Here is a 14,939-nt window from a genome sequence, read left to right as displayed (position 1 = left end):
CACATGTTAGTACCGTTGCATAGATCTTTGTCATTGGAAAGGCATGTTCCATTGGAGTGGCTCCCAGCTGCTTGTACTACACTGATCCACCACAACCAATCACTAGACTTCCTATAAATGGAGCCATTCTGTTTAGATAGCCTCATGTTTACATGCAGTGCCTACAGTTTATAACAGGGTGGAGCAGCTGTGATAAAATCGAAAAATCAGAAATCACCACCGATGTTGCCTGTTTATTCAGAGCTATGAATTTAAGTGTGCTTATAAAGGTGAAGGAGGAAAGTAACGAGAAAAACAAGGAACAGAAAAATAAAAGTACTGTAATGGAAAGTGAAAATTAAAACAGAAAATGCTGGAAAAATGCAGCACGCCTGACAGCATCCGTGAAAAAAGTTGATGTTTTCGATCAAACAATCAAAGAGAACGAGCAAGTTGGTTTTAAATTGCAGAGAGGGTGGAAGGGTGGATGAGGGTCTGTCATCAGAATAACTTGAGACCAAAGTTGCTGGGTTGCTTCTATAGATGTGTGGTGGAGAACCTATTGACTGGCTGCATTACAGCCTGGTATGGAAACACCAATGCCCTTGAATGGAAAATCCTCCAACAAGTAATGGATACAGCCCAGTTCATCACGGGGAAAGCCCTCCCCACCATTGAGCACATTTACATGGAGCGCTGTCGTAAGAAAGCAGCATCCATCAATGAGAACCTCCTCCATCCAGGCCATGCTCTCTTGTCATTCCTGCCATCAGGAAGGAGGCACAGGAGTTTCAAGACCCACACCACCAGGTTCAGGAACAGTTATTACCACTCAAATCATTCGTCTATCAAACCAGAGGGGAAAACTTCATTTAACTTCACTCACCCCAACATTAAACTGTTCCCACAACTAATGACTCATTTTCAATAATTCTTTATTTCATGCTCTCGATATTTACTGCTTCTTTATTTATTATTATAATTTTGTTTTTTTTGTACTTGCACCATTTTTTGTCTTTTGCACATTGGTTGTTTGTGCATCTTTGTGTGGTTTTTCATTGCTTCTATTATTTCTTTGTATTTACTGTGAATGCTTGCAAGAAAAAGAATCTTAGGGTTGCTTATGGTGAAAAATACATACTGTGACACTAAACTTACTTTGAGGTTTGAACTTTGAACTTTGAAAAGCAATGGAATTGTTGAGTTCTGTATGAGTGGAGGGAATGACACAAATGCATGCACCGATTTATTGGAAAAAGAAGTAAGGAATTCTTTAGCTGTCCTTGTGATAGAGCTGATTTGCAGAGTACACTGCAATTGAAGGTATCCTCCTTTTTAAACATCTTAAATAATATTTCAGTAAAACGTATCTATTTTTTCATCTGCTCCTTCAGATCTTCTAACTCTACAAACATTGAATTTCTTTGTGAATTGTCTGGAGAGTTATATCAATGTGCATTGTTGTTTTCATCTTAGAAGTGGCCATGTGGCTCCTAACATCCCCCAAGTACTGCAACAGCAATCTCATGGAGCAGACAGTCTGACAGTGGCCACCGGAACTTGTGGACTTGCCTCTGGACTGCTCTGAAGGCCGGCTACAGGTTTATGCTTCAGTGGACCTTTCAGTTGTCTCTAGTCATCATAAACATTGGAAACAATCACATTATTAACTTAAATATACACTTGAAAAGTAATTAAGATTTTAAATTGCATAAACTTCTGAAGTTTAAATAAAATATAAATATTAAGGGAAATAAAGAAAAAGAGTCAAAAAGTTTAACGTTCACAATCCCTTTTTTAATGAATATGAGCAGCTCTAATTCTAATGAATGGGGCCACTGCTGGAAGAAAGCTGAGGATCCAGATGTGAAGTAGGCCGAGCATCTCTGCTCAGTGCGATGTGGAACTGATCTCAGTCAGAGCTGAGTCAGGAGATGGAGTGAGATCGGATATGGCAGTACATAGTGCCTGCCTTTGAACCATTGACCAAAGGTAGGCACGATATGGTCCAGAATCAGGTTTATTATCACTGGCATGTGTCATGAAATTTGTTAATTTAGCACCAGCGTTCAATGTAATACATAATATAGAATAATAATAATTATTATTATTATAATAAGTAAGTAAATCAACTACAGTATACTTATATTGAATAAATTAAAATTGTGCAAAAATTAGAAACAATATATATTAAAAAGGTGAGATAGTGTTCACGGATTTAGTCCCCATTTAGGAATCAGAGGGCAGAGGGGAAGAAGCTGTTCCTGAATCACTGAGTGTGTGTCTTCAGGCTTCTGTACCTCCTACCTGATGTTAACCGTGAGAAAATGACATGCCCTGGGTGATGGAGGTCCTTAATAATGGACGTTGCCTTTCTGAGACACTGCTCCTTGAAGATGCCCTGGGTACTTTGTAGGCTAGTACCTGAGATGGAGCAGACTAAATTTACAACCCTTTTCAACTTCTTTCAGTCCTATGCATTAGCCCCCCCACCTCCCTCCATACCAGACAGTGATGCAGCCTGTCAGAATGCTCTCCATGGGACATCTATAGAAGTTTTTGAATGTATTTGTTGACATATCAAATCTCTTCAAAATCCTAATGAAATATAAATGCTGTCCTGCCTTCTTTATAACTACATCTTTATAACTTCTTTATAACTATGTTGGGACCAGGTTAGGTCCTCAGAGATCTTGACACCCAGGAACTTGAAACTGCTCACTCTCTCCACTTCTGATCCCGCTATGAGGATTGGTATGTGTTCCTTCATCTTACCCTTCCTGAAGTCCACAATCAGCTCTTTTGTCTTACTGACGTTGAGTGCAAGGTTGTTGCTGCGACATCATTCCGCTAGTTGGTTTATCCATCTGAGATTCTACCAACACTGGTTTGCTGTTCCCATTAACTTTAATGCATTGTTCAGTTATTTGTTCCATTACCTCCTTTTACCTTGCAAGAACATACCTTTGTCATTTATTCTCTGCCTCTTTCACCTGATCACTGACCTTTTCTTTTGTTCTTTCTCCCCCACGTTTGTCAAATCCTCAGTCTCGTTAAACCTCTGACCCTTTCCAGTATTGATGAATGATAATCAATCTGAAATTCACATTCCTCTGTCTATAACATAATGCCGGAAATGTTAAAATTTTCAGCATTTTCTTTTTTCACCTTGAAAGTCCAATAGCTGCACGATTTTATTCCTGTGTTGTGGCTGCAGGAGTTGAAGGCATCACCTGCTGGGTGTATGGTCGTTGGAAGATCAGCTCACCTACCTAGGGGATGGAGGATGATGTCTGTGGCAAACTGCAGTGCTTCTCTTGCCAAAACAAAAAAAAAATCATAAACCTATGCAATTTACTCACTAAAAAATTTTTGCAAGTTACTTTAAAACCTCCAGACGGTTCACAAAACTACTTCTTTCACATTTTTCAGTCAAATGAGGTTCTGTTACTGTTGGAGCCTGTGATCTATTTGGTGATGTATTTTCAGGCTGATTGAGCGATCTGGCGCTTTGATGTCTCCGAGGGTGAACAGAGAGATTTTGAGTGTCATGTGCGGCCTCAAGGCCAAGAAGCCTGGAGATCAGTCGTGAGCCTATGATTTATCACCATTTAAAGCATCGAGAAAGATTGAAATCATCAAGGTGAGAGCAGAAGGCAAGCTGGGTGTTTATCGCCATCTACCAGCCTCTCACTCGCTGCTGCCGGAGGAAGGCGTCTACGTGCGACAGTCTGTCTCTCTTTCTCGCTCACTGCTCCCAGAGGAAGGTCCCTGTGTTTGAAAGGTCTCTCTCTCCCTCTCGCTCGATGCTGCCGGGGTGCTTGCTTTCGGGCAAGGTTTAATTGACACCATTTGTGGACTGGTCTCTGCAGTTCATGTTGTGGTGGGTTTCTGCTCACTCCTTTTGTTCTAAATTGGATGATTTTGATCAGAGCGGCCTGCAGATAACAAATGACACAGTGCTAGTTTGAACTGAATTGAACAGAATATATCTGAAATCTTTCGATTATATGTTTCTCGCTTGTTTTTTTTTGCTGTTTGTGCAATTTGTTTTTTTTTACGTGTGGTGGGGGAGATGGCTGGGTGGTGGTGTTTGATGATTCTTTTTCTTTGAACAGGTTCCATGGTTCCATGGCTGAATGTGGGAAGACAAATCTCAGGGTTGGTTACTGCATATATACTTTGTTAATAAATATACTTTGAATCATTGAATATTTGAAATTGTGTTAACCAAGCATATTAATGGACTACTGTATGTTTTATATATTTGCCTCTTATTTTGTATTTCCTTATGATGTAAAAGGAGACCATTCAGCCTATCAAGTCCATGCATGCCCACAGGCCATTCTCTTACTCCTCTAATTTTAATCCTGTAACCTATTCTCTCCACATTCTCATCAATTTCCAACCATATTTTACTTATTTGCTTATAATCTGCAAGCCATTTAATATGGCAAATTAACCTGCAAATCTGCGTAATTTCGGGGTGTGGGGGGAAACTGGATAGGGTCACATAGAGAACGTAATGTGGACAGCAGCTGGAGGTCAGGATAAGTCATTGGCTCCGCAAGCCAGCAGGTCGGCTGGCTGCACTTTGGTCAGCTGCTCAAAATGAACAGAAAGCAAGAGGTGGCCTTTGGTGGAAATTGAACTGTCCAGCAGCTTCTGTGCTCCAAAACGGGACAGTGTGTCTTGCAGCATTTTAATGATGAGAAGGCTTTAGGAGGATCTTACAGGCAGAAGGGAAGGTGCCTCGAATACTGAAATATACCATTTACTGTATTTTGTGGTGCCAAGAAAGGCTTTGCTTCTTCTTGACAGGAAAAAGAAGAAACTATAGGAGGAAGGTCCATTAAAATGGACACTTAACACCATAGGGCAGCTCTGGTTGGAGAAGGATTGTGTATTGACTGTATATTGATTTTATATTGCCCACTGTCTGCCTGTATAATGGGAGGGAGAAGGTGCCAAGGGAACTGAGAGCACGGTGGGCATCAATTTCTGCCTGCAATTTTTCTGATGGTGCTCAGAGAAACACTTCTATTAGACTCACGAAAGCATGTTTTAAATATCCTCACAGGCCTCCTCTCTCTGCACAGCAGCTGCAGACCTGTTCCTGCCTACAGGGAAAACCATGACAGCATCTCTACTTATAAAATTGGACCTTGTTTGACTAAATTTATGATCATTCATCTGCTTGTGAAACACTGCTAACGAATAACAGAAATGTTCAGGGCTTGAAATGGTCAGTAACCTAATCATCTTTAATTGGCCTCTCACCCCATTTCCGCTGGGGCACCAAAGTTCAAATCAATCTTTTCTTAACTCTCAGTCCACCACATACATTGGCAGATATAAGCAGAGTATGGAAAACTACCGTCAGCTATTCAATTTGTGGAGAAGTACTGTATATGCAAGCTGTCATTGTATGAGTGTAGCAAGGTTTAAGAAATACATCTTTGAAATTATGGTAAAATATAAATATGAGTAGCTTGGATAATTTTGAACACTTCTATCAGATTTGCTTTTAACATTCTATATTTTTGAGTAAGTTTTCAGTTTCTCCAAGTCTTCACTAAAACTAAAGCTTCTCTCCCCTGATAGCACGTTGGTAATCTTCATTTGCAATCTATCCTGCCTAAGGTTTGTTACCCTAAAATGAGCATGGATTTGCATCCGCACTCTAACACCTGTAGAAGTTTAGTGTTACTTCTGTGCTTTTGTATTTAGTAATTTATAAAATGTAAGCTTCCAGACTGCCTTTTTTTTGCAGACTTATCAAATTGCCCCACCACTTAAAAAAAGTTGTACTTCTGAATTCCAAAGAATTTTTGCTATCTTATTCTTTTAACATATATTCCCTACAGCATATATTTTGTCTCCTTGTCCTTTTCAAAATGTGTCACATCACATTCATTGTATTAAATTTCATCCAAAATCTATTTCTTCAGTCTATTTCTGATATGTCCCCTGAAGTTAACTACGACCTGAGCTTTTCATGAATTTATATGTATGATATTTTGCTATAGCATCCTTTCTATTGAGTTCACCATCTGAGGAATGCCTGCTTAATATAACAAAAACTTATTAATTAATCCTTCATAAATCATCAGGATGGTAAAGCATTATATGATTTTATTGAATTAGCTATGCTAATGATTGCTTTCCTTTGAATTAAACAAATGTTTGAATTTAATTCTTGATTTTATTTCAAAACTGCTATATTTATGTGTGAGAATGTGGTTCTTAAGTTTTAATTGCAGATAACTTATTTCTGTCACTAGATTATCAATGCCTGATTTAGGATTTGAAGTTCTCTGCCTTTGACTGAAACAGCTTAAAGACGGTCGCAGCTTGAAGTAACCTGTGCCTATTCACCTCAGTGTCAGTTTGTCATCAAGCTGCTGGTGTAAATCCATGTTTTCAACATGCAGTGCATTGTTTAGCCAGCTACAACACAGAATACTGTGGATATTGGTATTCGGATAATGCAGTCCCGTGGAGCAAGTCCTTCGCTAATTAATATCAGGGCTCCTATGGGGCCCTTCAGCAATTCTGCCCGGCCTCTGATGTTACCCTATGTATCCGGCTTGTGCGGCACACCGTTGAGACCACCAGCCAAGTGTGTGTGGCAAAGGAGTATTAACTCGTGAAATGATAACGCAATAAAAACAGAAAATGCTGGAACTACTCAGAAGGTTGTGTAGCATCAATGAAAGAAAGCAGAGGTAGACCTGAAACTGTAATTATATTTCTCCTCTCACAGATGCTGAGCGTATCCAACATTTTCTGCTTTTATTTCTGATCCCTAATTATGCAGTTCTTCTGATGTTCACGTTACAATGGTCCTAACCCAAACTTGCTGGGATCCCTTTGACTTTCTGCCTGTGTCCTCTAGCATTCTCCCAGTTTGTAGAGCAGCAGTCTACACTGGGACAGTAGCCCATTAAATAATGTATCTGCTGAGAATGGCAGCTAAGAGTAGCTTCTTATCTGTGAGCCCCTTGTGATTTTTTAAAACAAAATTTCACCTTCATATAAGAAATATGAATATTAGCCGTGGATGCAGCAAATAAATGCCACACAAATCTTGGTGTAAAATGCACGTTTCATGTGGCAAATATCTTTTAAGGCTAATACTAATTGCTTGTGGAAAGTCAGGTACAATTCCACAACTGGCACAAATCCGCCTCTTTAGCTGCATTTCATGCAGTTCTTACCTACAAATTTAAAAACCTATGAATGCAAAAAAAGCCACGATTTAGATACTGGTCTGGAGTGCTTTCAATCCAAGAGCCCACATGTTTCTTAAGGGACACTCCGTCTTACTTGATGGAAAATCGAAACCAAGTGCTTCGAAATTGGGACTGTTTTTTAAGTGCACAACTAATTACATCATAGGTCACCTGGGGCATGTTGCTTCCACTGCCAACAGAATTTGGAGCTTCTGGGGGAAAGTATGAAGATCACTGTTTACTCACACACAATAAAAGAACACGTGCACTCTGTACAGGGTTTGGTAACAGCAATAGAAAGGATTCTGCACCATCGCGTCCTCATCACAGCAACTTCCAGTTACACTTTTCAATGACCGGTATAATGTTAAACAGCTCATTTAAGTTTCTGCTACTGATCATAATATTTAAAAAAATAAGCAACGGATGATTCAATCTATGGCCTGTTGGCCATATGCATGTTGTATGGCCTGCAATCAACTGCACGGGATACTCATGGCATAGGAGTCGACCAGGCCTGTTCATCACGTAAGGGATTCCCAGACACACAGGAGAACAATGTGTGCCTCTCCTCAACCATTTCCCTCATCTCCACGGCAGCCTATTTTTGCCCATGTTTAGCAGCTGTAATAGGGAATTCTATTGAAGCACTCAGTGTCTTTGCTGGGGTCAGTGCGGTAACAGTTCCCAGCTCTGAATAAAAGGGCGGATGGGATCTGCAGAGGCCAATTTTTGTGGTTGAATCTAAATGCTGAATAATGTGGTGCCATTTTTAATGTACAACAAATCTTTTGTTAAACAGCGGTGTGCGTTGGTGCTATATACCAGAGTTAATAGACAAGTTGTCATTCTGCTGATTTCTTCCAAATAAAAAGATGTAGCCTTGGGAAGTACATGCAGGTCTAAACTAAATGAGGTATGTTGAACATCCCTTCTTTCAGTTCCATTTGGGCCCTCTGCCTCACTCACTCTTCCCCCATGTTGACTGTAGTGGCTGTAATAGGGAATTCTATTGAAGCACTCGGTGACTTTGCTGCTGTCACTTGTTCCAGCTTGTTCCTGCTCCGCTGAACTCGTATCGGCTGGATCTCCCATCCACAGCCACCAGCCTCAAAGTTCCAGCACCTTGCACCTCCCACTTCTACCTCCTACCAAGAACCACAAACCTGCTTGTCTAGGTAGACCCATTGTTTCAGCTTGTTCCTGCCCCACTGAACTCATATCGGCATACCTCGATTCTGTTTCATCCCTACTAGTTCAGTTCCTTCCTATCTACATCCGTGACATTTCACATGCTCTGGATCTTTTCAATGATTTTAGGTTCCTTGGCCCCCATCATCTTATTTTCACTGCAGATGTCCAATCCCTATACACCTCCATCCCCACCAGGAAGACCTCAAAGCTCTCCATTTTTTTCTGGACACCAGACCCAACCTGGTCTCATCCACCACCACTCTCCCCTGCCAAGTGGAACGGCCTCACTTTCAATAATTTCTCCTTTGGTTCCTCCCACTTCCTGCAAACAAAAGGGATAGCCATGGGCACTTGCATGGGTCCCAGCTATGCCTGCATGTTCATCAGCTATGTGGAACAGTCTATACTCCAAGCCTATACCAGTAAATGTGCTGCACTTTTTCTATGCTACGTCAATGACTGCATTGGTGCTGCTTCCTGTGCCTGTGCTGAACTTGTCAACTCGATCCACTTTGCCTCCAACTTCCACCCTGCCCTCAAATTTACCTGACCCATTTCCGACACCTCCCTCCCCTTTCTCGATTTCACTGTCTCTGTCTCTGAAGACAGCTTATCCACTGATGTCTATTATAAACTCACAGACCTTCACAGCTACCTGGACTATACCTCATCCCACCCTGTTACTTGTAAAAATGCCATCCCCTTCTCTCAATTTCTCTGTATCTACTGCATCTGCTCTCAGGATGAGGCTTTTCATTCCAGGACGAAGGAGATGTCTTCCTTTTTCAAAGAAAGGGGCTTCCCTTCCTCCACCATCAACGTTGCCCTCAACCACATCTCTTCCGTTTCATGCACGTCTGCTCTTAACCCATCCTCCTGCCACCCTACCAGGGGTCGGTGTCCTATTGTCCTTACCTATCACCCCACCAGCATCTGCGTCCAGCACATAATTCTCCAAAATGTCCACTATCTCCTATGGGATCCTACCACCAAGCACATCTTTCCTTACCCCCTCCCCTCCACTTTCTGCTTTCCACAGAGATTGCTTCCTACATGACTCCTTTGTCCATTCGTCCCTCTCCACTGATCTCCCTCCTGGCATTTATCCTTGCAAGTGGAGCAAGTGCTTCACCTGCTCCTACACGTCCTCCCTCACTACCATTCCGGGCCCTAAACAGTCCCTCCAGGTGAGGTGACTCTTCACCTGTGTGTCTTTTGGGGTCATATACTGTGTTCAGTCCTCCCGGTGTGGCCTCCTGGATATCAGTGAGACCCAACGTAGATTGGGAGACAGCTTCGCTGAGCACCTATGTTCCGTCTGCCAGAGAAAGCGGGACCTCCCAGTGGCCACCCATTTTAATTCCACTTCCCATTCCCATTCCGTTATGTTCATCCATGGCCTCCTCCACTGTCATGATGAGGCCACATGTAGGTTGGAAGAACAATATCTTATATTCCACCTGGGTAGCCTCCAACCTGATGGCATGAACATCAATTTCTCAAACTTCTGGCAATGCCCGCACCAACAAACCCCCTTTCATCATTTCCCATTCCCCTTTCTCTCTCTTACCTTCTCTCCTTGCCTGCCCATTGCCTCCCTCTGGTTCTCCTTCCCCCTTTTCTTTCTTCCATGGCCTTCTGTCTCTTTCACCAATTAAATTCCCAGCTCTTTACTTCATCCATTCCCCCTGCAGGCTTCGCCTATTACCTTGTGTTTCTCTCTCTCCTGCCACCCTTCCCACCTTTTAAATCTACTCCTCAGCTTTTTTCTCCAGTCCTGCCGAAAGGTTTTGGCCTGAAACATCGACTGTGCTCTTTTCCTAGGTGCTGCCTGGCCTGTTGAATTCCTCCAGCATTTTGTGTGTGTTGCTCGGATTTCCAGCATCTGCAGATTTTCTCTTGTACATTGACTGTAGTGTTGTTACTTTGTGCTCTTGTACGGATGGAAGTTAGATGTTACATTATTTTTGCTACAAATCAACCCACACTACACCCTCGTTCTAACTTTTCATGGTACATTTCTGAATCTTTACATTCTCAGTTATTTTATCACCAACTCATGGTATAGGTTAGTGGTCAATATCCATTATAAGTCCACAGATTCCAATAGCTACCTTGACTACTTCTTATCCCACCGTCACTTCAGATCACCATTCCATTCTCCCTCTTTCTCCAGATCTGTTGCTCTGACCTGTTTTGATGCTGAGACCTTGATGATTCTACAGTGTCTTCCTTTAACCTCAACAATTGTTAATAGGGATCTCAACACCATCTCAAATTTTCTTCCTATGAAACTCCAGTAGGTGCAATATCTGCCCTTTTACTGCTTCCTTCTATCGTCCACGGTCCTAAGCTCTCCATCCAAGTGAAGCAGCAATTTGCTTGCTTCTTTTCCAATTTAATATACTGTGTTCAGTGTCCAAGATGTGGTCTCTTTTAACTGAGAAATTAGATGCCGATACATGGATGGTATCATGTGATTTTATAGTTTGGAGACAGGAGTTGGACATTAAGTTGGAATGTTCTTTTCTTGATTTTCTTTATTCAACTTGCATGTCATTTAACAAGGTGCAACGGGCTAGAGCAGATTATTAAGCGCAGAAATGGCAGTTTCTGGCCCAGTCATTCTCAATGTGAATGTAAATGTGGACACACAGGCCATCTCGTTGTTTCATTTTAAAGTATTAATGGAAGTTTCAATAGTGTCATTCTTGAGTGGAGGTTGGTGATTTGTTAAGTTTTATAACTCTAAAACATAAAGCTAATTGAAAGAAAGCATGAAGCTGGGAATAATATGTGTTTTCTAGTCTTGTTTTTACCTTAACGAGGTGCATACAAATAATGTGGTGATGTGATGACGCATGCCGTTCATGTACTTTTATTTATACCCCATAATGAATTATGCAAGAAATACTTAATCCAAAAATTTATTTACAATATTACTCAAATACTACAGACATATTAAATACACAGCACCATTTTAACTTTGCCACTATATTTGACAAAGTTTGTGGATTGCTGGTCACAAGTGAGGAGTAATACCTGGAGGTGAAATGGGGGAGGGAGAAAATTGATGTGGAAAGTATTCCAGTTCACTGCATCTTGACTGAACCTTCTCAAAATGTGGAATATAACTGAGCTACAAAGAGCATGGCTTTTCTTATTTTTATTCAGTCAGAACTTTCAAAGTGTCACTTAATCCAGGTTGCATTATATTGAATAATAGTTTACCCTCTGAATCTCTGTTTTTCTAAGCATGATTCCTTAAAAATGCCCCAGTGGGATACCCAAAGATTTCTGTGGAAAACTGCTCAAAATGATTTTCATCAGTTTAAGGGAAATAGCACTTTACAGCTGGTTTATAACTATTCTTCTTGTGTTTAAACTGCCTTTCATGTCAAAAGTCTTTTCCTGCTTACAAATCATCAGGAAGAGTTCTGATGACTATAAGCTCCTCCAGGGGTTCCTGCCTTTGATCAATTGTAACACTTCCATTGGAGTTAAAAATAGGAAGCTGCTGTGATAAGCCGTTCACAGACTGGGCATCCCTTGTGTGTTTAAACTCTTTGTTTCATTAATGTACGGCTTTGTTGCTTTACACTTGTACCTGTGAATACAAAGTACAGCGCAGGAGCTGAGGAAGGATTTGGATGTGGACCTCCTTGTAAGTATACTGTTCAGTTCATGGTGAATATAGGCCTCTCGGTCAATAGAGGAGGTTGTTAATCCTCTGAGCAAATGGTAGTTAGCACACGCATAGCAGGGTGTGCCTACTCGCTTTCAAAACAAAACTATTTTAAATTTTTTTGAAGGAATGGAGCATTGTAACCATTTGTTTTCGGAAATGGAAGAAAACACAGAAAGATTCCTTCTCTCGGAATTGAAATCTGAAATTCCTTCCTGTCAAACATATATAATAAATGCAGAGGTTAAAAAAGCAAATTGTTTCATTAACCTCTCAAAGTAAGACAGTTATGTCTGGCATGTTGAATGGTGAGTGAGACAGAAAGGAAAACGGTAGTGATTATATTGGATCATGGCACGTTAAGCATAAAGGATTTTAATTCTTTTTAAGAGCCTAACTGGCAAGAATTTTATCTACCTTGGCCCCAGAATAAAATGATTTCAGAAACAGACAACAGCTTTTAATTGACAATGGCGCGGAATGTAGTTGGTGTCTGCAGAGGCAGGTTAAACAGCAGTAGCACTGAGGTTCCACAGTTGTTCAGAGGCTCATGCCAGGAATCTTGGTAGCATGAGAGTTTGGTGAGCCTCATTCACCAAAAGGTCTTTCCTCTGTACACATCACTGCTGTAAAATGTGAAAGAACTCAGGAGCTTTTTGCACTATTTATTTGTTTTGTAACTTATAGTAATTTTTATGCCATGCATTGCACTGCTGCCACAGAACGACAAATTTCATGACCTGTCATTGACAATAAACCTGATTCTCATTCTGATGACTCATTACAGCAAAATGTGAACAGGGAGAGAAAATAAAAGTGAGCAGATTTCTAAATGAGGCGAATGAAGAGAGCTAGGGATGACAGTATATACATTGCTGAAAGCAATAAAGATATGTTTTTTAAAAATCTCACAGGAACCTGGAATTTATAAAGTGAGGCACAATGTTCAAGAGCTTGAAAGTCCTGATGAAACCTCATGGAAGAAGACTACAGCCACGATGGAAGTATTGTGTTCAGTTCTGAGCTGCACATGTTTTGATATAGGTGGAGTTCTAGAGAAGATCCTGAAGACATTTCATTGAGACAGGGGCCATATGGGCAGGAAGAAGTGGATTGTTTTCTTCAGAACACCAGAGTGTGCCAGGAGACCTGATCAAAGTACTTAACATCACGAAGGGACAGAGGTCACGGAAGGTCTTGTTCCTGTTGGTGGAGAAATGAAGAACCAAACTACATCAGAAAAAAGGAGAAATAACTAACATGGCATGAAGAAAAGCATTTTTATGCAGTGATTAGTTAGGAGATACATGTTCAGGGGATGCAGCTGAGGCAGAATCAATTGTAGCATTCAAAAGGGAGCTGTATGAGTAACTAAACAAGAAGTATTTGCATGATTATAGTGAGAAGGCAGGAGAGGAGGACGATCCACATTTCTCTTGTGTAGTGCTGACACAGACTGTGTGAGATCAGTGAGCTCCTTCAGTCCTGTACCTTTCCTGTAACTGCTGTTAACAACATTCAAAAGACATTTGCTCAATGATCAATGTTCAAAATATTATTTATTATCTAAGTACATATATGTCACCATATACTACAATGAGATTCATTTTCTTGCAGGCATTTACAGGAAAATAAGGTAATACAATAGAATTTATGAAAACGATAAATACCAAAGACTGACAATGTACAAAAGAAGACAAATCAAACTGTAATAAAAAAGTAAATAAATAATACTGAGTTGTAGAATCCTTGAAAGTGAGTTATAGGTTGTGGAGTCAGTTCTGGACTCTGGCAAGTGAATTTATTTACACTGATTCAGAAGTCTGATGGTTGTAGGGTATCACATGCACGGGACTACTATAAAGGAGGAAAAGGGAACTGGCTTGACGGGCATTAGGGTTAGTATGGATGAGCTGGGCCAAAGGGCCTGTTTCCATGTGATATTACGCTGTGACTCAATGATACTGTATGGGGGGTCCAATGATACATTTCCAGAGCTGGCCCTCTGTTAACATATTGGATTCACCCAGGACCCAGAATAGAAATCATGCATTTTGGATTTTCCTTCACTTTTTTAAATCATAGAAATTAGATTGCCCACCACACAGAAATGTTATCCTATTTCTAAGCAAGTTTGGTTAGATCTAGAAGATCAGCTGGGATAAGGCCAGATCAGGTTACACTTGGCAGTTCCTGCAACCTGGGCACAAACAGTTGTAGCTTCACATTAGGAAGGAAATAACGAGGGTCATTAAATCACTCAGTATCAAATATACAGGCGTGCTTTAGGAGCTCCTTTGCACTTCACTTAATTTTACATTCAAATGAAAACTATTGAGTAATAAAACCACAACCATTCAAAATTTCCTTCATTTCTGTATGACGGTTTATGTTCATACATTTCGTATTGCAGTCCACTGCACATGGTTGGAAAAAGCTGCAGAAAGTTGTGAACTCAGGCAGCTTCATCATGGGCATCAGCCTCTCCAGCATCCAGGACACTTTCAGAAGATGATGCCTCAAAAAAGTGGCACCCATCATTAAGGACCGCCATCACCCAGGACATGCCCTCTTCACATTGCTACCATCAGGGAGGAGGTACAGGAGCATGAAGACACACACTCAATTTTTCAGGAACAGATTCTTTCCTGTCTGCCATCAGATTTCTGAATGGACAATGAACCAATGAACACTAATTCAAAGGTTTCAATGGTACATTTAATGTCAGAGAAATGCATACAATATACATCCTGAAATTCTTTTTCTTCACAAACATCCAGGAAAACAGAAGAGAGCCCCAAAGAATGACAGTTAAACGTTAGAACCCCAAAGACCTCCCATGAGTT

Source organism: Hemitrygon akajei, chromosome 4 (genome assembly GCF_048418815.1).
Source record: "Hemitrygon akajei chromosome 4, sHemAka1.3, whole genome shotgun sequence".
In the NCBI taxonomy this organism is placed as follows: domain Eukaryota; kingdom Metazoa; phylum Chordata; class Chondrichthyes; order Myliobatiformes; family Dasyatidae; genus Hemitrygon; species Hemitrygon akajei.
The sequence above is the reverse complement of the archived record's forward strand: the minus strand, read 5'-3'. Positions refer to the sequence as shown.